Here is a 25,390-nt window from a genome sequence, read left to right as displayed (position 1 = left end):
ATTCACTTTACTATCATTAATAGAAAAACACTGAAACCAGTACTTTTTAAACATGTCTACTTAAAAGAAAGATACTTGCATAATTCATTGATTATATAGTTAATGTTCTGTCAATTACCATAAGAATAAGAGCTTCAACAATAAGATTAACTGCTTAAAAATAGTGATTGACACAGCTATGCAGGTTATTGTATGCAGACTTACAGTAATAACAACTTAATTGTCATATATCTTCAACTGACATGAGAAACATTGATCCCTCTTATGATGTAAATCTCAGTTCAGTCTTATTATCAGGCTTACATCATCCATTCAACATCTAATAATGTACTTCTCCTTGTACTGTGGGTGCCAACAAGTAAAGACTTGGTTCAGTTGAGCTCCAGCAGGATTTTGTGAGACTCCAGCTGAGACGCGTCTGAGCCCAGAAAATTTATACAGTTCATCTCGTCTGATTCCCACTCAGGGGGACTGGCTGCGAGAATTTCAGGACATCAAACCTGGCCTCTGATCCCTGCATTGGCTGCCAGGTGATTTTAGAATTGATTGCAAAATTAGGCTTATTATCCAAAAAGCACTGTGTGTCCTCGCTCCACAATCATTCTGACAGGCTTATCTGCAATGAGTCAGACCTCTTAGATCATCTGGTGAAAAATATGTGGATGTTCAGTGGGATCGGTCTAAAGTTTGTGAAGCTACTTTAAAAAAAAAAAAAACTTTTCTCTTTGCACATTTGATGACTTAGGGATTTTTCATTTAAGTCTTTTAATTAGCAAAAAAAACACAAGCTCAGCATGTCTTTTAATTTGTTTTCAAGCTGTATTTCCTCTAAAATAAAAAGCATTATATAAACTCACTACTTTTCTTGGCTTCCTGCCGATCATGGTCACATACAACCTTCTGTACATTACATTCTTTTTTCTACTAAATGTGTTGCAAACTGTTACATTGAGGCTACTGTTAGACATTAGCTGCCTTTGAGTCAAAATCTCTCTATTTCCCTGCATGTCTCCCAGGGCCAGGTTGTCAATCCAGCACCACAGGGTTCTGCTCTGGTCATCTCTGCTTTTATATGCAGCTAGCACCTCACAAATCATCTCCTCTCAGCCCAGAACATTTCCTGTGCAACAGCCTCGTAACTGTGTAAAAGAACCAAGCAACACTGAAGAAACAACTGGTCAGTTGTTCAGTGTTGCTTACTAAATCATACTCAGACTGTGTAAATTCTGATCATTAGCATTAATGGATAAAAGTGGAACATTTGAATAGCCCCTAAAATATGACACGCAGTCAGACAAGTCAACTGCCTTATAGAAAGCGCTCAAAAGATTTTTTTAACACATAAAGTTAGTACTTAATATGATTTTCTTGAAGTGAAATTATATGTTATATATATATAATTTTTACTATTTTTGACTTTAATACTATAAACCTGTCTGAAAAGTGACATCTACATTTGCACTTCACAGTGAGTCGTGTCATGGAGAGGCTAAGCTGCATTTTTTACACCCTCGCATTATTCGCTCAGAAGTCTCACATCTACATTTGCTGGTTCTTCTCGAGGTTAAAGCTCAGCGGCGCCTTTTTACACCGAATGTTCCGAGTCTATTCTGGGAAAGGGTGACCTTTTCAATCTGTTGACCTTTATAAGCATCACAGCAGCTGTGATGTGTTGACAGCTGACTTCAGTTTTGATTTTGAATTTGATGGGAACATGTTAGACAACAGGTCTGAGCCTCTGTGAAGGAGGGATTCATTCATTCATTATCTTTATTGTTTTCTGTGTAGGAGAGAGAAGAGCAGTGTGAAATGTGACACTCTAAAGACCCACGATAAAGGGGAAATTATTGAGCAATTCCTACAGCACAAAACACAGAAGTGACTAAAAGAGTAAGGAAGCTCATAAGTGGAACAAAGGAAGACGTTAAGATGGATTACAGCATTGTTATTTTTAGTAAACCACTTACTGAATACACAGTTTTCAATGGTCACACTGCATGGATTAGACCTGGTCGATATCACCTGAAATCCATATCAACCTTAATTGCTTCGTTTAGCAACTATTTCTAAAGTCACCTGTGAACAAGTCCTTGCAGTGGACATCTCATTCATTCTTTATTCTGATCAATTAACAGAAAATCACTGATTTGAACTGAATGCATTGACTTGTTAACAGCCCTTTAGGCATGTGCATCTGCTGAAATTGGAAAAACGATAAGTAAAATCGACTCCTTCACATTTCTTGCACACATAAAATATATTATACATCACATTATTCAGAAAATAAAAAGAGATTTAAATAATATATTCCTGACTTTCATTATCTCATTCCATCTGGGAATTGTTTTAGATTAGATAGTCATTAGCTAATGCTAAAAGAGTGATTTTAGTGCAACTAGGAGATTATCTGTAATAACTGTGGGGATTGTTTTGTTTGTTTGTTTGACAGTGCCAGACAAAGGTCCCTGTATGCCAGATTTGCTCTGTTTAATTAAATTTGATGGGAGCAGGACAATGTGCTGATATTTTGTCTTGACTTTTGCTTTCAGATTGATTTTTTGTAGCACCTGTAGAAGATTTTTGGATGTGCTGTACACTCTGTCTTTACTTTGTTCTTGACTGTGCACTCATCATATTCTATGACATGATTGTGATTCATGTGATGGAACATTGCTGGTGTTTCCACTTGAAAAATACATGAATCTTTATATATTGAGCTTAATTCCGTTGTGTATCATGTCTCTAGGAGTAAAAGTGTGCTCAAACGACCGATTCTGTACAAGCTCATCCTTATCTGCACCCACAACGCTCTCTGAATTCATTTCTAGACTGGAGATATGCTGGCTGCGCACTAATAGTTGATTGTATTGAACTCCTTGCCGGAAAAATGGATACTCAAGTTCACTCTCTTTTCAAACTTCTTCTATGAATGAATCCACAAAGAGAAAGCAAAGTGCTGCACAGAAGACTCACTTCACAGTGTGCGAATCAAAGCAGCATGAACTGAACTTCACTGGAGTGGATTCCACTCACATGGTGAAAGACAGACCTTATGCCAACTTTAAAGCTCGATGCATGTATGGGCCAGTGGCCAAAACAATCTGCCAAGGGGCTATCCTTCTCTGTCAGTGTATGCTGCGGCTGACAGGAAATAGCCTTGAGGGTAACTAGGCAGGCGAAACACGTTTTCAGACTTCTTTCAGCTCATCTTGATTTAGTGGTTCAACTCAAAGGTCAGGATTCCTCGGCTCTTACCCGGACCTCGAACTCAAGACCTCAACCAAAAATGATTTCCCAATGGAGAGTGATTTATTAAGCTCACATTTAGATTTAAAAAAAAAAATAGTTATTGTCGTTGTTTTGTATTTCACGCACATGAGCAGTAAGCACATTAGAGCTGGTTCAAGTAATACTAAGTCAACTGCATTAATTCACTCTTGTATACTGTGTTTATCACACTCCAGATAACAATGCCACAGCCTGTAAAGAACAGCTGTCTGACTAATGGTGTATGTGTGATAAGAACACAGAAAAAACACAAGAACGGTTTATACTGTGCATCCTCCCCACAGGGCTTTACAGATGAGCAGCTATTTAAATGACATTATCCATATGTCAGCAGTGTCACAAATGTTTATGGCATAATGAGAAAAAATCATTTGACATTTGAGTTTGTTCACGTTATGATGATTTACCCTGTGTCTTCTAGTCTATTTTTAATGTATGACCCATTACAGCTTTAACACCAGTGTAGATCTATTACATTGAGGGTAGAACCTACGTCCACATTTTAATGCTGCATCCTGTAACAAATGAACGATGTCATGCTCTTTGACAGTCCTGCGATCCACACTCATCATTCGTCATTTGTAAGCCAAGATGAATAAGCCTTGAGAAAGAAAGAAAGAAAGACAAATAATGGTGGCACTTTTCCACAAAGATGGTGCCTACTGAATCAATGTAGAAAAATAGCTTTCAGGTCAATACACTTCAATGACTGGTAAACCTTGTTACCGTCAGGCTCAGTGAGATCCAAAAGAAAGACAAAATACTGTAGCTGTGTCCGAGTTCAAGGTCTGTTTCTTCCACATTTCTACATCAAATATGTCAGAACTGCAGCCACAGAATGTGGCATTTATTTGTTCAAATGTGAGGGACATATAACTTCTAACTAACACTTCTATAATCCACTGTAGGTAAGTATTCAAGGTGATATTAAAGAAACAGACAAACCAAATAATAAAGTTGAAGATGTCACCAAGGGTTTTAAGAAGTTGAAATTAAAAAAATAATGTGATTATTGTGTTCATTCTTCATTTGTCTGTTTTGGTTCAGAAGCCAAAAGAGAAAAAAAAAAGGTTAAAATGTCTAAGAACTCTTCATCACTCAGAGCTGTTTTAGCCTTCAAGACTGAGAAAGCAAATCACGCTGCTTTTGACTCGAATATCTGTACATCACTGACTCATTGAGTCACTACCTGTGGTTATATGCACAATTATTTTTCCATTTTGATTGAAATCATTCCGATTGAAGATTTCAGGTCAACCATTTGACACATGGGATATGATCTAATATGTTCTAGTGTTTGCAAAAGTAATGAATACATCAGGGTTTCCTACCAGGAGGTGGGGGTACTGAGCACTTGGAAGAGGCTCAGCAGACAGACATTTCTCTGCTCTCTGTTGAGGTGTGGCTGAGATAGTCACTCCTAGGAGAATAGCTTGTCCACCTTAAGTCAGTTAATCTTAGGCTGACCCATTGTTGCCAATTTCAAAGCTAAATCCCTTCGTTTTAAATCAGCAGGTGACAAGCAGAATACAGACATTTGGCTTGGGTCTGAGGAGTTGTTTTTGCATTTGCAGCTGCTAACACACACACACACAAACACACACACGCACACTCTTTACCGTCATGTCACCTAAATCTTGCCCACACGAGGCAAAAATGCGAATATATTTACTCTATCAGCCCTTTCAACCTGTTTGGTCTATTATTATGATAATTAGTGGAATATTAGCGTCCAAGTTCACGTAGCCACTGACTCACTGAGTGATGAAGTTACATTATTGGTCAACTAGCCCAGGGTTGGAGTATCCCTATTGGCTGTTAAGCTTTCAAAATGAATCAGCAAACAGTTTCTATTACCTCCTCAGGAGGTCTTTACAGCAGCATGTGTAGCTCACTCTCAGCAGGACTCCATGGATACAAAATGCATGGTGGTTAGCAGCTAGTTAGCATAGCCACACCATACTGTGTGTAGCCCATAGACTATATGAAATACTGTGTTTCTGGTTTAAAAGCACAGTGATGGGCAGGTGACAGATGTGTTTATGATGTTTGTGCGCTATGAAAGATGTCACAACGTAGATATAAAAATCACACAGCTGATGGACTGTTAGCCTAGCATTCTCATCCTTTGTAAACACATAGATGAGACCATATATTTACAGACATCCACGGATAGAAACAAATTAAATACCAACTACAAACAAATATTACTAGGATCACAACAGAAAATTATAAAAGAACACTTAATATCCAGCAGTTTTCACCCAGTCTTCTTTCCACCATGTTTCTGGAAGACCAAAGCAATCACTCAACACTTCCAGAGGACTGATGTTCTCCTTCAACTACTGCCATGTGAGCGATTTTCATCAATATTTAATTGCTTGAAATGTTTCCTGACAAAAGGAATTCAGCAGCTCATTATAGAAAATGGATTTCAGAATTCCAAACCAGGGCTGCAGGAAAGCACTCAAACTCAGTGCTTTGTTTTGAAGTGTAAAACACGCTTCCTTACTGTATATTCATGATTTCGCCAAAATGCATTATGAGCCAACCACAAAGCAATTGTTTTGTTATTTCAGTGATAAACAGAGAAAGAGATATTTTTTTTTACCAAAGTGTTTAAAAAGTCAAAAATCATATTCTTTAACCAAAGTTCATGTCACAAAAGGTGTTACGAACTGTCAGCCTTTCAACAACATGAATTTTAAACAGCTGCCCTGAAATAATTCATGCCATTATCATAAGCAACAAACCACCGCAATGAACACAACAAAGCCATCTGTGCAAACAAACACGACACCGAGCCTTGCCAACATCAAAGTGGTTATTTTCAGGTAGCTTTATCAAGAGACCTCTCCTAGCCAATACTTCATCTTACGCTAAGTAAATAAATGGTTCTGGGCCACAAAAAGATCAATACTGGACATATTTGACTTATCTCTAGCTCTGTAAAGTAATTTCCTGCACTTTATAAACAATTTATGAATAATAGAGTACACTACAGGTCTCACATGCCAGCAGAAGTTAGTTTTGTAATTCGCATTAGAGAGAGAAACGGCTACGGGAACAAGGTTTTTGATATGAATTTTTAATTGGATCGAAATGATTCATGAAAAATATCATTCCATGTTTTACATACAGTAGGATGTAAAAGTCGGAGCACTTCCACAAGTGTTGAACCCTTTTGGACCCTACTGTGTGTTTATTTCTATTTCATGCTTTGCCATTTATGTCTTAGATCAACTACAATGGGGTACAGGTACATTTCTAACTGTGACAATGGCTTTAGAAATGAGGACATCATCTCCTTTATTCATAGACTAAAAGGGGGAAGCCTGGGCTGAGCCTGTCGACTATAGACGGCGGGGTGGATGGGCACACAGGCAAAGTGATTAGCATCCATCACTGTCTGTTCCTCTCAGACAGCTGGGGGGACTGTGACAGATGAAGGGAACACAATCAGGGGTGAAACTGCAAAGCATGGCAGAGAGAGAGAAGACTGAGAGGGAAGAGGATGAGTCTGGGCTGCTGAACCCAATGACAAAGTCAGGACAACAGCTTTTAAAGGTCAAGATAAGGACAAAAAAATGTGCTTTGGGAAGGCGACAGGAGTGTGAATAGCCATCGCTTGTGTGTAGTAAAGCTAGAGATCCTCCATTTGTAAAACGTGTCACCTGAACACAAGTATAATTTAAATGCACATCTTTTATGAGACACCAGCAATGAGGATGAATATAAGTCTTGGAACATTTCCCACATATTGAAGCTTCACCCTACAATCCATCTTGAAGTGACAGAGGAACATCATGGTCAGAGGAGCTATCAAAAATATGCAAAAGCAAATGTAGGGTATTTGCACATGGAGCAGGGGTGCAGAGCGTGACCATTCACTCATATTCTGTTTCCCCCTCAAGAAGTGGCACTCTGTTGGTCACACCAGTGTGACTAAGGACCTCAACTAAGTGTCTGAAATTTCTAACTTTTAATTTTCCTCATGACATGGGAAGTTTCAAAGCAGTTCTTTGGGTTTTCTAAAGTGATTAGGAAACGGGCCGTTCCTAGCAAATGACAGTCCATTATAAAAAAGACAACGCTGTGAGAGCTCCATTTGTTACTGTTGGCGTTTTTCATTCCCTGAAACTGAAACTTCAGTCTTAGTAATAAAAAGTTTGAGGTTAAAATTATAGTCGTTTCCTCTATTTCTTGGGGGCCAATATGAAATGTTACAGTAAGCTACCTTAAGCAAAAAATATTCTCAGCATATATTATGTCAACAGCTACCAAGACTAAATGAAAAACTTCAAACATTATTAAATTATACTTTGGCTTCCATTATCTTACTCAGGTGTACTTTGAATTCATTCTTAAAGTTTTAATTTAGCATCAGCTTTGAAATATGAGTATCTTTACGCCTTGTGACATATTCTTTGATATGATAATCATTCTACTCTACTGTCCCATTTCTTTTCTTTCTCCGCCATCTGCCATGAGATAAGGTGTATTTATAGGCATGCCAAGTGTTCAACCAACAGTGAATTGTGAAGGATTCGATGTGTGAGGTAATATTCCCCAACCTCAACTGAATATCTAATGGCATTAGTTAACAGTAATAAACACAAAACACACTCAGGTTCTCAGCCAAAACCCAACAGAGTCTAGCAGCACCTGACAGATTCAGGTAGACATAGCCCACATTTTTTCTAAATTATCTTGGCTTTCATCAGGTCAGGTTTTGTTTATTTTATGGATGCAGGTTCATTAACATTTTATCAAAACAAATATTTTCTAATCCCTCATCAAATTGTATCAGGTTTACTTTTCAAGATCTGCAAGTACTAAAAGGTTAAATAACTACAGCTCAAAGATGTCTCATCACATTCCGTTAGCTAAGAAGAGAAAAAACACAGTAGCTTTTATTGGCAGGGTAATTAATGTTCAAAACCAGGATCTACAACCTAGAAATTAGATGAGCAGCATAATATGACTTCTAAGTAGCTATAGTCTGCTTTATTTCACCAGCTATTTAATTCAAATACTTAAAGTCCTGATTCAGAACTGTGAAGCTGATGACATTAAAATGCTGTTTATTCTTAAATTTATGTGAGGTGATCGGCTGATAATTTCTCTACAAGCTACTGAAAACAAAGTTCACTCACAGTCGTTCAGTGACTTTACCAACTGCAGAGAGCACATTGACCAGAGAACAAACTTTACTATAAAGAGAAACCTGCTACTTTAATTTTTTCTATTGTTCTTTGCTAATGAAAGAAAGTGAGGAAAGGCACAAGGTTTAATATGAGATTTGTCAGCATTGGAGTTTAACAAATCCAGTTATTTTGCAGACTAGAAACCAGATCCAAAACATAACTAGCTATGTTTACCCACCCCGAGTTTACTGTTTGGTTGTGTCTAGATGAATATAGTCAAACATTTGCCTTGTCAAACATTTCTATCTAATAGCACGACGTTTATGGTCTGTTTTTCAGACTTTCTGCGTTGAGCGATGGTGCTTTAGATTATCTCCACAAACTGGAGATGTTGGTGGTTTGTAGAGGTATAGGTGAGAATTGCAGATTGAACAATAAATAAGGGGTCTTAGACAAAAGGTTTGAACTTAAAATTACAATTACAAAAACTACTGTTGTGCAGATATTTGGTATATTATAATATTAGATCATGTGCGATAAGTCTGTAGTCTTTTTTTTTAACATAATTTGTCTCTGTTAACACACTATCAGCTACAGTGAGCCTGTATCACATACCAGTATGAAGAGGCCAGCCTGGGAGTTTGATCTGACATTTAAGAGACGGTTAATGGTTGAATGCAGAGTATGTAACACAATCCCCTCTCTCTTTGCTACATGCTGGCTAAAATGGGAAGAGAGCTACATAATCTAACTGTGGGGAAGTAATTATATTTCGTGTCGAGTGTGAAGAGAAAAGAGCATAATAATTGAGCTGAATTTTCAATTTATACGTCGTCCTGGAGAATGATGTTAGCTGGTGTGGTGGTGGTGGTGGTGGGCCGCAGAGACTTTATGCAGCCAACTTGCATCAACAATCTCTGAGGAGACCCCCCCCCCCCAGGTCTGTATCTCAGCTCCTGCACAAAGAGCTAACCCGTACTGCTGTTAGTGCCGCAATTACACACTAGATTTCCTCACTGGCCTCATTTTTGGCCATACTGCCAGACAAGCTTTCCAAGCAACCACCAACCAAGCTGGGGGAGTTGGATACAACACAGAAACAACTGAGAGACACTGAAAACAATTTCTATTTACGACAACTCTTTTCAACTGTTTTCTAAACATCTGGAGGTCTGTGGAGGACTGCCACAAAATATAAATCAAATTATCCAATATCCTAAAATACAGATTTATATGAAGTTGTCATACAAGTGTCAGAAAAGGGTTTATTGGTGGTTATGTTAATCTAGATGAAATCCTATTACTTTGCTCTATAATTCAACTGTCTGAAATGGATTTTTTGACTATAAACTGTGGTTTAATAGAGGGCTGACATGATTTTGGTTGAATAAACTTGAGGTTTGCATTGTGCTTGATGACACTGTTTCCAATGAAAATAATGTTTAATATTATAGTTTTTCATTCTGTGCTGTTATCTCCTTATATTTGATCGCATTTGTGATGTAGGAGTTAAATTGACACCAATTAAGAAATGACAGTTTGGGCTGTTTTGAATTGTTACAGGGGCAACACAAGGTATTTCAGTCCATTTTCATGCAGTTTTTATATTGATACAGTACATTATAGTATTGCTATCATTAAGTCCACCAATATTCAAAAATTGTAGTTTTCTATAACACAAAGATGTCAGAAATGTCCAAAACAGAATCAACAATTCTGCTCATATGGATACTGTTGAGTGTTGTTAATCATCAACCAGAGAAGAGTGGAAAATGTGAAACTGTAGGTTAAGAATTAAACAACGTGGAACACTGTGTGAGGAGAAACTTGGTTAGAAGGGTAATGATCAAACAGTCAAATCCAACTGTCACTTCTTTGAAGTTTGGAAAGAGATATCAGACTAACATCATCTCACTGTGAAAACCTGACACACATGACAACAGGCTTTTTTAAAGTTATTATTATTATTTTCTATTCTTGAGCTTGATGTCCTCCATTTGAATGCTGGTCTGTTCATTGGATAAAAGACAATTATGTACATCAGATGAGCACAGGAGTGTCTGACTAGAAAAAAAAAAGGATTTCACATCTTATAATCATTTCAGCACTAATAAGCACTGAGACTTCATTACACTCCAGCAAACAAGACTGAGTCTACAATCATGCTAGCAGCTGTGAGGCTGTACTGAGGCAGTGCTGCTTCAACTATACGCCAACATCAGCATACTAACATGCTCACAATGACAAGTTGTGTTGTTTTATGTATAATGTTTATCATGCTCAACATCCTTATCATCATTCATGTTCATTAATTCATTAAGAGTTCTATATACAAAGTGCAATCAAGGCTGATAAAAATAACTACAGGAAATAACTACAGGAAAAAACATTTAAATAAAAAAATCAATTTGATTATGGCGCTTGATGAAAAATTAAGGGATCACCAGTGTTACTAAATTCATCCTGAAGGGGACATGAAGGTCTGTACTTAATTTCACTGTAATCCGTCTGATAGTTGTTGAAACATTTCACACAATAGCACAAACGTCAACCTTATGGTTGCAGCAGAGGAGAAATCAGGGCACCATCAAAGTCAGCAGCATTCAGCCTCTGGCCAGTATTAATATCTGTATTGAATTTCATGAGATATTTCAGTCTAAACCAACGCAGTGGACTGACAGGTTGACAATGCAATTTTTGAAACAACGCTGTAAGATGGAAACAGGTTATTAATAAAGCCCAGGCAACATTGGATTTTCAAGGCAGCTATCCATATTATAATATTCATATTTGGGGGTTTAAAATATTCAAGTTTATTCATTTTGGATTTAAAGTTTATATCACCAGATCAACCAGATGGCAGCTACCATATATCAGCTGATAAAGACCCATTAAATTTGGTTTATTATATCCTCTGTGGACAAACTGCATAATGGTGACACAGCTTCTAAATGGCCTTATTTTGAACTGCAATTTTTTATTGCTAAGTGGGTTTAAATTGATTCAAATTCTGTTGATTGAAAATGAACAGTCAATATTTCCCAAACTTTTCTAGGAGCTGGTTATGCTATTGCAATTAAAACAAATTGTACATGAACACGATCAATTATTTTGTGCATTTTTGTGATGTCATCATGGTTTCTGTGAACAAAACACGATGATGTTGGAAAGCGACTTAACTGGGATAGCCAAGTATATGTCAGAGTGATAGAGAAGAGGTAATGTTGTAGTAAACTCGGAGCACAAACAACACCAGTAGAACAACACTGAAATTCCTGACTGTGTTTTGCACAGGGAAGCAGCATTGTAATGAGCCCAAATAAATCTAATTAGTTTTAATGTGAATGATCTTTATGGAGGAAGCTTGCGGGCTGATAATGTAGAAGAAAATAAATAATGTACTTGAGAGGGATAAGTATTCACTCCAGACTGCAGCCTCGGAAAAAAACATCTCCAACACATAAATAGCTAGTCAGGCCTGCAAGTATGAGATATGCTGTCTACTCAAGACGCTGAACAGAAAAAAAATCTGCTTTCTAAGTAAAGTGCTGAACAATACCAATAAAACACACATAACTCCTGCCAATTCATTACCAGAAGGCTAATGCAGTCATGTTGTCTCAAGCGGATAAAAAAAAGCCAGCTGCTAAAGCACTGAGGCCTGCCCGTTGAAATTAATGGTACTCATCAAGAAATAAAGGAGCCATAAAAAGCGGTCTGTTTCGCCCACAATGAGATGACTTTTTAAATAAATTGGGGACGCCTTAGACTGGGCTGTGCCAGTGATTTCTTTGGAGGTGTTGGATCATGAAGACGTCTTAGATAGCCAAATTGGAACACTTACTCCAATACTTTCGCTAACAGTGTTAGTCTGTCTCCCTGTCTGATTTGCTCAGAGCCATCAGCGCTAAATGTTGTTTGTCAGCTGCACAAAATGTTAAACCGAATCTGCGACGGTTTGATGAAATGCAGATATCTTAATGGCTTTATCGACCCTGTACTGTGTTCCTCAGTAGTGTGACTAAACAGGAGATGCAGGGCAACACATGGAGGGACCTGTTGTGCTAAATCTCTACATTGGTGGGATGCCCAGGTCACATGCACATAAAACAGAAATGTCACAGTATAATGTTTGCACAAAATACATTATGGGCCTGTCACCTGCGTTGTTTATTGTGTTCCTACTTTGCAACATTTGACATAAAAAGTGCAGAAATTGAATCAATCAAGAGTTAGCAGCTGGTCTTGAACCTTTTCGATGAAAGCTCCCCTTAAAGTACTATTAATGCTTCAATTTAGGGGCACTTTCACACCTACCTTGTTTTGTTCAGGCTTTCGAACTTTTCAGTTTGATCTGACCCAAACTGACAGGTGTGAAACCTCCCCCAGATCACTGTCCAGACCAAACTGCTGAACTTTGGTCTGACGAAAAGAGGTGGTCTCAGTCCAGATCAAACTGACTCATGGTTCAGTTCGTTTCTAGTATCAAAACACTTTTGGGATGGTTCTGACTTTTGGTCCAGTTATAGGAAGTTCCAGTGTGCTATCATCAGAACAGAAAAAGGAAAAATGAGCCACAGTAGCACATGGGGAGAGGAGGAGACCAAGATTTCAATTGAAATATGATCTGAAGATATTATAAAAAGTCAACTGGGGAAAGAAGAAACTAATAAAAATGCAAACACTTTCCAGGTATTTTAAGACAGAATGAGAGAGAGAAGATATGAGAGGACATGAGATCAATGCCAGCTGAAGATAAAGAAACTACAGCAGCAGTATACAAAGGCACTGTTGGTAGTAATGCCATAATAATATTGTAGTGGCAACAAAATTGAGCTGTTCATTCATTTTTATCCATTCATTCAAATGGCAATAGAAGACAACCTGTTGAATTGAAAACACGCCAACGTCAGACACACACCCATCTAAAAAACAATTCATTTCAAATATAGGGAGCCGATGTACGTAATGACAGGGTATATGTATGTCATGTAAAGTTCTTCAGTGCACAGGATGATAACAATGTGAAACCAAAGCTATCCAAATCAAGTGTAGTTAAATGAACCTTGATTCAAACTTTCCGGTGTGAAAAGGTGCTTAAAGCCTTCAAAGGTTTTCCTGGATATTGGATTTTTGAAAAAAACATTTTTAAGGATGTTTATAAAAATATTGTGTATTGGTGTATTGAAGTGTTTTCTTCCAATATACAGTATATACTGAGTGGTACTTTTTACATCTGTAGAATAAACCTGTCAGAGCTGGTGGACAGCTGGTGACAGTTTAAGTTTCTGACACAGGTTTATAATTAACTGTTGTTTCTGTATTGCAACTACTTGTTACTTAACAGCTGACACATACACCAATACCAAGACACCTGAGGTAAGATAACCTTGGCTAATAATATCAGCCATCCCCATGTATCTGTCAAGGTCTACTTTTCATTTGAAAATCAGTAGGAAGTGTTAGGCATATATTACAGCTCAAACTGGTTCCAACCAGTAACACAAAGCAGTGAAGCTGTTGTCTGTAAGGTCAAGGTGAGAACAGAAACATAACTTGAAAAACTTCTGAAAACTGAACGTAGTCAGCAGTCTAGTCGCCTGCATTAACATACATGTTGAGCCAATCAGATAAAAGTGAGGGCACGACTAAGGTAAGGATGGTGATTGGCTTGGCTCCATGCAGGACTATAGTCTTGCTGTTCAGAGGTAATTGACTGCAGCAAGGTTGTAATACAGTATCTAATAGACCTACTTTTTCTACCTCAAATTAAATAGTAATGGGATATGATGAATAGTATTTAATAGTGATTTCCCAAGCTGATCTGAAGGACTCTATCAGGGCCAATTCCCAGCCTATTTCAAAGAATAAAATACAGCTTATCAAATGCTATTCCATTCACTACTGTGTTTTGTGCTGTCTTTTACAACAACTTACAATGTAAGTATTTCATTTATACATGCCAGTGACAATCAGAGTGTGTGATTGTGAAAAATGATTCAGGAACACTGAGGCCAGCGACTCTGATTCTGACTTTCTGTTTGGAATAATAGACGGACTCGCTAAACCCTGACGCTTAACTCTCCCTCACTGGCAAAGAGAAGCAGTGTACAAAACATTCAGGTAGCAGCTTCTTACTCAGAATATTAAAAGGACTCAGATCAGGATGTGGGCCAGAAACACTTGGTCAGGACATCCCCGGTATTTATAGAGAGTGATTTTATTCCTATGCAAGTAATATTTACATATTTAAGACATGTAACAGTACTTTTACTTGAGGATGATTAGAGTTGTCTCTCCAGCTCTGGTTTCGAGCAAATTAAACAGATGGGAGACTAGTTTATTTTCTATGTTTTGTATGCATAAAACGCTTTATTCCTATGCTGAAGTGGCAGCTTGTCTTGTGTGTCTCTCACATAGGACACATATTATGGAAAACATGATAAAACAAGGAAGTAAAAGATCACTTTCTAATTAGAGTTGCAACTACTGATTATTTTCATTCATTCATTCAATCATTCATGAATGAATAAGTGATCACTTTCTAATTAGAGCTGCAACTAATGATTATTTTCATGACCAATGAATCTGTCCATTTCTTTTCTGAACTAATTCATTAGTTGTTTGGTCCAGAAAATGGTGAAAAATCATGATCACTATACACAAATATTCACATATGAGAAAGTGAGTCAGAGAATTTGGAAACGTTTTCTCATACAATAGCTCTAAATGATCCAAAATCCCAAACGGTTGGCAATTAAATCAGTAGTCAGCAACTAATTGACTAATCGTTGCAGCTGTATTCTAATTAAACTTCAGCTATTGTTTTTACGAATCTTTATTTCTCAATGGATTTCCAACAGCTCCTTTGTTTTTAATGTGTTTATCAATGACTTATTTGGCAGTGGCAGTTTTTTTTAGCCAGTAAATGGTTTCATTGAATGCTTGAGCAAAGTGAAAGAATAATGTGAGGCTTTTATGTCTGAGTGGATGGTTTATTACACTACATTATGTGTAAGCCATGAGTCAAATAAGCTGCCACAGGGTTCTTGATCATGAACAGAGCTGTAAGAATAGAATTGTACTCCAAAAATATCCATCAACCTGGGTTTTTAAACATTTCGACCACTAACAGGCAGAAAAAAGGCAATTCGACAACTTTGCTTTCCACTGCATATTAAAGGTCGTCTCCTGTGAATATGTCTAGAAGCAAGCTGTCATGATAAGGACAAAAGGTTTGAGGGACGGTGCAGAACGTCAAAACTGGCAAACCGATTAAGCATTCAGTCCACATGTCTGCTGTGTCTATTTATAGTTACAATCACTATGAAATTTTTGATAGCTATGAGCGTAAATTGTGAGAAGCCATGTTTACCATCCCATTAGCCTATCTCTTACAAAGGCAGGAGCACATTCATCAGGAAATTACATTGCAGAGCGACTTTCATTAATCAAAATGTATAACCTTATCCATGCCTAAGCTATGACAGGCAATCCTCATTAACATTCAGCTATGACCCACCCTTCAATGACACAAAAACATGTACGAGTCAAAGGTTCCTCTCACTCACTTTAATATTACACTGTGTTAATACAGAAGCTCATTCTTTGAAATTAACAATGAAATGACACACTTAAACAATAACGCAAGCAAACAGCCAAACATCTGAAAGTGTGTGACTAATTTCCGATTTTCACAGCATTTTAGTTTTATAAAAGCCGGGCACAACTGGGACAAAAAAAAGGCAAAAAGAGTTCAACACACACGGAGAGAGAAAAAGCACACAGGGCCAAATATGTAGAACACATTAAATCAAATCTGTAATTAGGATTTGCCTCAAATCAGAGGAAGGCTAAAGTCACTGTTTGAAAGCAATAATGTAATGAGGCTGAGGGGAGCTTTCTCATCAGCTTGACTGCTCATTTTCCTCCGTCATCGGCCTCCCTTGTCTCAGTTGTGATTTACTAACAAGATCAATCCGACCTACCCAGGAGACAGTGACAGACATTTCCTCCAAGTAACAATGAGCAACAGATGGTTATGAATACTAAAGCGCCTTAGGTATTTACCATCCGACTTTCAAAGGGGAACTTTAATGCCTTTCCTTATTTTCAGTCATAAATATAATGTCACAATGTCGGATGTTTATATTAAATGTAGCCAAGGCGTCAAATAGTGAGTTTAACCTATGTAAAAGTAATAATCCCATGTGACCAAAAAGCTCTGACTGGCTTCAGACTGCTCTGAAATGCTCAGTTTCCAATATTTCTTTCTGTTTTCAGTCCAAAGTGACGTGAACTTGTGACAGATTTCTTTATGTGGTCATGTGCTCCACGAACAGCGTAGTTCAGTGCTCTGCTCATCTAATATAATGGTGTTTTTCCATTGTTTTTGGAAAAACGCAGAGCCATAACTTGAATTGAGCTGGCATGCTGTGAGTGTTATTCCATTACACAGCAGGGTAAAGTAAAGTAAAGTAAGTTGTTTACCTATTAAAGGTGTGCTGGTTGTCTGCAGCTCATCCTCGTCATCACTGTGGCTGTTTCTGCTTATGATATTCCTCTCTGCAGTATTTCTAACTGATCTGCTCAACAAATGGCTCCAAATAGCTCCATATGATGTTGTTGTTTGGACCAAGTTTTAGCACCACTAATGAAGATCTCTTAATTCGGTGAGAAACATGTTTCAATTCCCAACAAATTCTTCACTGTAAAACTATACTGTTATTGAATCATGTAAAAGCTTTTAATGGGAAGCACTGAAGCAGGAAATGTTAGGTTTGCATCAGGAGTAACTCAACACCACTCTGATACGGCTGCCCCACTGCAGGCGTCCTGAAAGCTGGCCAATCAGTAAGTACTTTTTGGACTGTGATCATGTCAAGCTCTGCTAGTCCAAGAATAAAAATATAGAGCTGGAAATGAGCGTAATAGGTCCCCTTAAAAGGTCTATGATAAGAGATTATAGATGCTGACTCAATTCAAATGTACACAAATATTGCTGAAATTACTTTCAAGTGACATGTTTAAAAGATTTAGAGTTGAAACAAATTTCATCAAAAAATAAAGCTGCAACACTTTGGATTATGGCTTAATCATTTATGTAATTTTTCAAACAAAAAGTTTCACGGACAAACTAACCATTTGATCATTGTGACCAACAAAAATCATGTAATTATTCAGTTGTTTTTTATTTATCCGGTTAAATTATAATCTTTATCAACATCTACTGAAGTCATTAAGGAAGGATGATGCTGTCAATTTGACAAAAACATCTTGGCACATATGGAGATGGTTCAGTTGTTGAATGACAAAATGATTAATCGGTTTTCACAATCGTTGGGGGTTAATTTAACAGCTGGCAACTATGACAAATGGTTGCTGCTCTAGACTCCATAAACATGTAGGAGTGCTATAGAAGCAACTTGCCTGTTGTTCTACCACAAAATGATTTATTTCTTGTTGCGTAACTGTTCATTTGACATTTATGTTGCAACTTGTGTACATGGCGGTTGACATGACTGAACCAAAGACTGAGCTGAAAACGGCTTTGGATGTTTTTTCTGGTTAATCTTGTGAGGCTTCAACATGATGATGTTTACCAGCCTTTTTCCTCCACTGGTAGAAAACAACAACGCAGTTTATAAAAGCTCTACAACATCATTGGGAATTACACAAAAATCCCATGGGTTTGGCAACAGGCCAACCTTACCCAGACAATGTTTGAACATTTTACAAATGAAATAACTATTATTTAAAAATTACTGTAAGGTTACAACATGCAGTGTGTTAAATAAGCATTCATAGATTACCTTTCAAATTTAAATTACTTGTTTCTTTTGTTGTTTGAGCGGAAAGGTGCTACACATATAAGGTTACTATTATTATTACAACTTTGCATCAGTCTGTGATTAGCAGAGTAGGCTGATAGGATTACAAAAGTTCAGAATGTGTTAATTTACAGCTTTGTTAAATATAATGGAAATAAAAGTCGCCCCAAATCCACACAGAAAAAGGTATAATTCATCAAGCATATGTGAATGTTCTAACACGTTATCAGTGGCAAAACAGACCTGCACTGGCTGAGCTACTGTTGTGCTGCCTACTTTGGTGTCAGCACTACTTTTTACAATCCAGTTTGCCACCCAGCATATTTCAACTTTCACCACATCTGCAGCTGACATTTCAAAGTACTACCAATGAAACTGAAGCTTCATATTGCATTAGAGGGCACTGAGTAGGGAGAAAAAAAAAATCAATACTGTCTGTTTCGGAACTTCACCAGATCATAACGCTGAAAAGTTTCCATGATCTTGGGAGAGAGAAAGTATTGCAAGGCAAGTTGTTAAGACTGCACTGTCTGAGTGCTGATCATGTAGAGATACCTCAAGGCACAACTATGGGATTTTTTTTCTTTTTTTTTTCTTCTTTTAAACAGAAAAGCCATTTCCATTCTGCTCTGTAATGTGGTATCCAAGGAGCAAGGCCAATAAGATGGTTCATTTATCAAGCTGAAAGTTTCATTAAGACCAGCACCTCGTTTCGTTCACATAGTTGGCAGATTTATTTACCCTTGACTCATATGGCTTTTTGAGGGAGCAGGTCCAAGTGCTGTAAACAGTCTGCCTGGACATGTAAATGTCCATGATAAAGGGTCTTTTACTGTTGTTTTTTGGTTTGAGGTATTTTATGTAGACCCACTTTCTGTTATTGGACATCATTCTATAACATTATGACCTCTGCACAACTCTTTAAAAATCTCCTCCAGGCATGTTTTATAACATATTAAAATGCTCAAATATGCTATGAATAATAAGTTGTGCCTGGTGTGTGTGTGTGTGTGTGTGTGTGTGTGTGTGTGTGTGTGTGTGTGTGTGTGTGTGTGTGTGTGTGTGTGTGTGTGTGTGTGTGTGTGTGTGTGTGTGTGTTGTGTTTTCCTTCACAAAAATCTCCATTATTCAAATTACCTAGATAAAAACTGTATCTACACTTTCTCCTCCTTTACAAAACCAACACATTAAACTCAGACTTAAGGTGAGCAAAGACTAATTTTCCGCCTTCAGGAGATGAATGTTAAAACAGCCTTCTAGCTTTAAACTTCTCCATCATTTTGCACAGTGAAGCTAAAACTCCCCACTCAAGGAATAATACACAAAACACACTTCTGAGTGGAGTGGGACTTTAAATAGTTAAAAAGCTGTGATTTCAATCATTTATCCTGAACAAGTACTGAGAAAGCCAAGCCAGTGTTGAATTGAAAAAAAGAAAACTAAACACTATACTTAACTGTACTTTACAGGCTTTTAACAGGCTGCTCACATTTTCCTTTTTTTTCGTTAAATATGCAATTGCACTTGTAGGGGGCAGAGGTACAACGTTGGTACGGGTTGGGTGGATGGCTTGATAGATAGAGGACTTTGCTACAGGAGACCAATATTGGCGGGGACAATCTAGTAGTTTTTTTCAAATAGGACATTGTGGTGTTTGCTTTTGACCTGACGACGAAGGATGTGTAGCTTCGAAGAAGTATAAACCACATTTTAAGTGATCATTTTAACCTAAACCATGATGACCAAGTGGTGTTTTTGTGTCTAAACCTAACCACGATGTTGTCATACCATAAAACAACATTATTGTTTAACATTGATTTGTAAAGGTTTTGGAAAGCCGGAGTATATAACTACGGCCACTAGATAGCATTAACATAGCTATAGGTTGTTTTTGCTGGCCGGAATTTTAACCTTATACTGTTCTTTATACAGTGCCGGCCCAGCATAAAACTCAGATTCTTCAAAGCATGTTATATTTACTTGTATTGTTAGTTGGTTCTTTTTTTTTAAATCTAGTATTAAAGAGAAACAATTACAGTCTTCTTTCTGTGAAATATGTGATTTTAAATAGAAAACGGGATACTGGGTACACCACCTCCACCCAGCCGAGGAGATGCAGTAGTCTGGCCTTTAGTGGTGTGTCACTATTTTGATCGATCTCAATTACCCCTGTAAAACATTCACATTTGAATAATTTAAATTCAACAAAAATATTTAAATGGATTTACACAGCTATAACTGTACAATGTATTGCACATTTTACTAAGCCAAATTCATAAAAGTCCTCATCATACATTACCAACTCAATGATCTACGTGGGTGTATTAAAATGATTTATGCTGGAAAAAGTAGCACAAAAGTATTATTTTCAGCTCATACATCAAAGACCTGAATCCAAAACATACCTTTTCAAGTGCCTGACTTTGGCTGTATTAATTTATTTCTTTTTTTCTTCCTGTGAGTCTTAATATTCTTCCAGAATGACACATAATATGAACAAAGAAGCTCCATTAGCCTCAATTTAATGGAACAATGCCAGTCTCATCCTAGAAAAAGTAAGACAAAAGAGATAGGAGTATAGAAAACAAGTAGTGACATGTATAGACCCGCAATATCCCCCAAATGTGTAAATGTCTTTGATTAATTGAGAAGTATAATAAGTACAGAGAAGATTACTTTAATCATGGGAATGGTGGCTTTGACATTTGTGAGAGTCAACACCTTGGCCAAGCAGGCAACAATGTGAATTATCTTGACTCCGGCAAGTCACCGGTGTGGTTTTAACCTATAAGAAGGATTTTGTTTTGACATTATGGCAATTTGAGAATAGAGTCAGTCATAAGAAGCCCTGTAATCTCCCTGCTCAATTTTCATTCCAGAGGTAACAGCTACAATAGTCATAGAGAACAAAAATCTGTCTGATGTTTCCGACTGTCTATGAGGCTGAAGTCACTTTCAGCAATCTGACAGCAAACAGCCCTAGGTGGAAAAGATGAACTTGATATAATAGAGTTTCTGGTGACAGTGAGGAATGGGGAGCATGGGCTCATGGTAATGATGATATCAGTCACTGTGTGATCTTGCACTGATGGATGAATCGTTTGCCGAACCTTCTGAGTCCACGCAGCGAGTGGTATACTCCAGTGTTGTCAACATTACAGTGGCAATATGTTGATTTTCTTAACTATGTACCTAATGTGCCGAGATAGTCATTTCTCAGATGTGATCAATCAATGTCTGCACATCATCACTGTATTCAGAATCACTGTATTATATTATAATCATGGCTGTCTACGGGTGTTTGCAAACCAGCTTTGTTTAGTTCAGTGGAATCAGACACTAGTTTGTTTTCCCCCCTTGGTGTGAATGGTGTGGGTGTTTGGGTAGATCTGAACACAGCAAAACAACCATAGATCAACTAAGATCCTTTGAGGAAACTTCTGATAATGAATGAATTCTGGAGCAGTCCATTTGTGGTGGTATTGTGATCCGAGCTCAAAAGTTTGGCCTAAATGGCTTCTGTAGCCTGGTGTGCTTTGCATGCTGGGATGCCAATGAACAAAATCAACCGTTGCTAGCAGCTAGCTGGAAAGTCAATCAAGGTCCAACACTAAACACCTCGCGCACTGAAGAAAGTTGCATTTGGCTAGAGGAACTTATTAAAAGGTCCTTCTTCCTATGTTCACGTTTTTGTTCCCGCCCCTGACAAAACTACTCAATGAGTGGAGTGAATGTTTTCAGGTGACATTTAATGATGCATTTGTTTGATTATTTTTCAATAAGAAAAGAAACTGAACGAAAGGGGTAAATGCAAGTTTACGTATTCATTCACTGATTTGGACCAGAGCAAACAAACTATAGGTTTGAAAACTATCTTAGAGACATACTGACACATAGAGGCGGGGATCAGTGCAACCTGACTGTACCCCTAAGTCTCTACATTCATAACATATCAATACAACTTGTGCAGCCACACACATATGCTCTAAAAATCAAATATGCATAACAGATATTTCTGTTAGGCCACTTCTAAGCAAAACATTTGAATCATGTGAACTTCCATAACTTCCAATAACCTTGCAAACCAAACATCAAGCAAAAATTAATAACATAACACAATTGAAAAGTCCAATTTAACTACACTGCCTTATAGAAACACCTGGAATAAAAAAGCACATATGCTAGCATCAAGTAATTATTAAACGTTTATGAATTATATGATGAGTCTATTGGAAAAACAAGCAGGGCCGCTCAATCACACAGCAATTTAATGAATGACATCAATATTTAATGAACAAGGTGACTGTTTTAATCATCTCAGTAGTAAGTACTTTGATATTGAGAAGTGTCACGATAACTTAAACTGCTTGGGTGTGTGTGATGAGTGCAGTGATATAACTGACCCCCTTAAACCTGTTGCTTGTTATTTGTGTAAAACCCACACATCCCATCTTCTCAGAGTCATAATTTGGTCCAATCTCAACACACATACTACTGGAATCACGACTAACTCTCTTACTCTCACTCTTTTAAGTGCTAGCTCTAATTTCCACTGATGCATAAATCTTCTCATAAATCCTAAGACAAGATGTTCCTCATAACTGATCTGATCTTGTTTCATAATAAGCTCATTTAGACCGCTCTTGATTGTACATTCATAATTACAATACAAAGAGGTGCTGCTAGCAGCAAATGCATCACAGCATTTTCATACCAATATTCACCATATGCTGGCCAACTTTCTGAAAATAGCAATGTACAACAACATGCCTAAGACATGTAGTGACGATGCTAAACATACACTACGTGTCTCGAGGGAAACCCAAGGAAAAAACGAGTTTTTTTAGGTTAACAATCAATTGACACTAGAGGGACCAGAAATGGATTAAAAATGTGTTCTTATCCACCTGTCTGTGTATTTCAACAAAGGATGTTTTATTTCACTTAGATCTGTATCATTTGTGTTCATCATATCATCAAACAAGTGAAATGCAGGGATTTAGCAGGAGATGTTTTACTGCTTGTCCATCGCTTTGCAACAACATCTCAGTTTTTGAATCTGTGGCTTTATCAGATGCGACAGAGAACCAGAAAGTAATTTTGAAAATGCAGCTGTGGTGATGGCATCTGAACACAAATGACAGCAAACCTGTTTACAAAAGACAATATCGCACTGCTGATATATTCCAACAGCACTCTTTACAGAGGTGAGCAAAAGGCTCACACAGCACAATACAACACAGGGTTGCAACACACTATGTGCCAAAGACTGTTCAAGCTGAATAAGACTTTGTCATTTAATTCATATGACCTTTATTTAACTCTGTTCGAAATCAGATCTGCGTGGCCACTTTGTTCCGGTCCTGTCAGAACAGTAGGAACCTGCAAAGCTGCTGTTCTGAATTGCAATGTGTTGAAGCCTTGAGGCTAATTCATGGTGATTTTAATAGCATATAATAAAGCAGTATAAAGCAGTTAATCAATTCCTGCTACCAGTGGCTGAAAAACAAAGGATTTATCACCACCAACCTGTTTAAAAAGCAGACATGAGGAACCAATGTAGATGTGTCACCCAATGGTTACTGCTGACTTCAACAAGTCTTCCAAAAACCTCTATTTCACAACCACAGAAAATGGTGACTCTTCAGCCATGAAATGAGAACTGTGAAACTACACCGACGGATCCATGCTCAAGTACTGGGTGTATTCATTATTGAAGTTATTAATATCTCACAGCACACAATGGCAGAGTATTTACAAAGCTGTCGTCACGTCCAGTAGCAATAAGTTCTCTGTGGAAAACAATGTGGGCAAAATATCTGACAAGTGAGGATGAAAGTGTCATTACATATATCCTTGTTCATTGTGAAGATTGAGAGTCACTCGTGTCAACATCACTCTCATCTCTGTGAAAATGATTCAAGCGAAGCAACATCCCAAGTCCACCTCTATTACATACAGACAGCCTCCATATCTACACACACTCTCTGCAAAAATGAGCTAAACTCTGAAATATTAGCTCAGAATATATTTTATATATTTGGTCACCGTCAAGAAAAATATGTTTTTGAACTACAGCAGCAATTGAGACGTGCATTGTCGCTCATATTTAGCTACAGAGCGTCTAAGAAGTAGAAATATCTTACTGTATCTAAATCCAATATTACAATAACAAGAAAAATGTCTAACGTCGCCGCACAAATGCAAATGACAGCGTGAGTTGTTGGTTTGCCGTGAAAAGCGAACTGACAACAAGGATTAAAAGGGTCCGAATGAGGAGATGACACGCCAGAAAACTCACTGTGTGTTTTAATTCAAAGTGACAACAAGCGTAAAGTAAAACATTGTCGAGAAAGAAGCTCGACGTGACCGCGGAGTGTGAGTCCACCTTGCACCGACTTGCGCAACAAAGTTTCCCCGTTATGTCTGGAGGAGTGACTGGGATTCAGACAGCTGGAGCTTGTCCCCTGACATATTTTTTTAAAGAAAAAAGTGGGGAATTAAAACATGAGCAACAATGTCAACTTCCAGATTAAATGACAGGCGACATCCAAGAGTCGAAAGTGCTCACCAACAAACAAAAAGATTGTTTAAAGCAGCCGGGGGGGAAAAAAAACTCAACCGGGTTTACTCCGAGCAAGCGGGAAGAAAATCTCAGCTGTGCATGAGAGAGAGAGGAAAAACAGGAGAACCGCCTTTTACTTACACTTCAGCATGAAGAAGAAGTCCGAGCAGTCCCGTAAAGAGAGAGAGAGTGAGAGGTGGGGGGGTAAAAAGCCCAAGGACGGTCCTCTCTCTGCACTCCACAGTCCGAGCTCCACATCCAGTAGTGTTGTGTGTGTCTGTCTCCCTCTCCTCCTCCTCCTCCTCCTCCTCCTCCTCTTCCTCCGCTCGGCTGTACAGCTGCTCAGTAAGTTTGCTGACGTCAACAAGCACTCAGTCTCAACCGGCAAAGCTCTTTGGTCGCAACTTGAATAATACATGGAAAAGGAGGGGATAGACGCGACCGGAAAGAATCGGGGAGGCACGTTAGGGAGGCTCCCCCCCCTTTTCAAGACAATAGCCATATTTAAGAAAAAGAAAGAAAGAAAAAGTTAGGAACCGGCTTTGTGAAGAAGTAGAAGA

At 37.9% G+C, this 25,390-nt stretch overlaps 1 protein-coding gene across 2 annotated transcripts in view; it reads right to left on the bottom strand.

The window, feature by feature from the left end:
- LOC133992905 (PTB domain-containing engulfment adapter protein 1) overlaps positions 1-25,092 on the bottom strand; it is an 83,280-nt gene extending 58,188 nt beyond the window's left edge. For both annotated transcript variants that reach the window (XM_062431700.1, XM_062431697.1), the window contains exon 1: positions 24,972-25,092. The gene's annotated coding sequence lies outside the window, so the exon portion shown is untranslated. The remainder of the gene's footprint in view (positions 1-24,971) is intronic.
- Positions 25,093-25,390: the final 298 nt, after the last annotated feature.

The sequence above is a fragment of the Scomber scombrus genome, chromosome 13 (genome assembly GCF_963691925.1).
Source record: "Scomber scombrus chromosome 13, fScoSco1.1, whole genome shotgun sequence".
NCBI classification, from domain to species: domain Eukaryota; kingdom Metazoa; phylum Chordata; class Actinopteri; order Scombriformes; family Scombridae; genus Scomber; species Scomber scombrus.
This window is presented reverse-complemented; position numbering and strand designations above follow the sequence as displayed.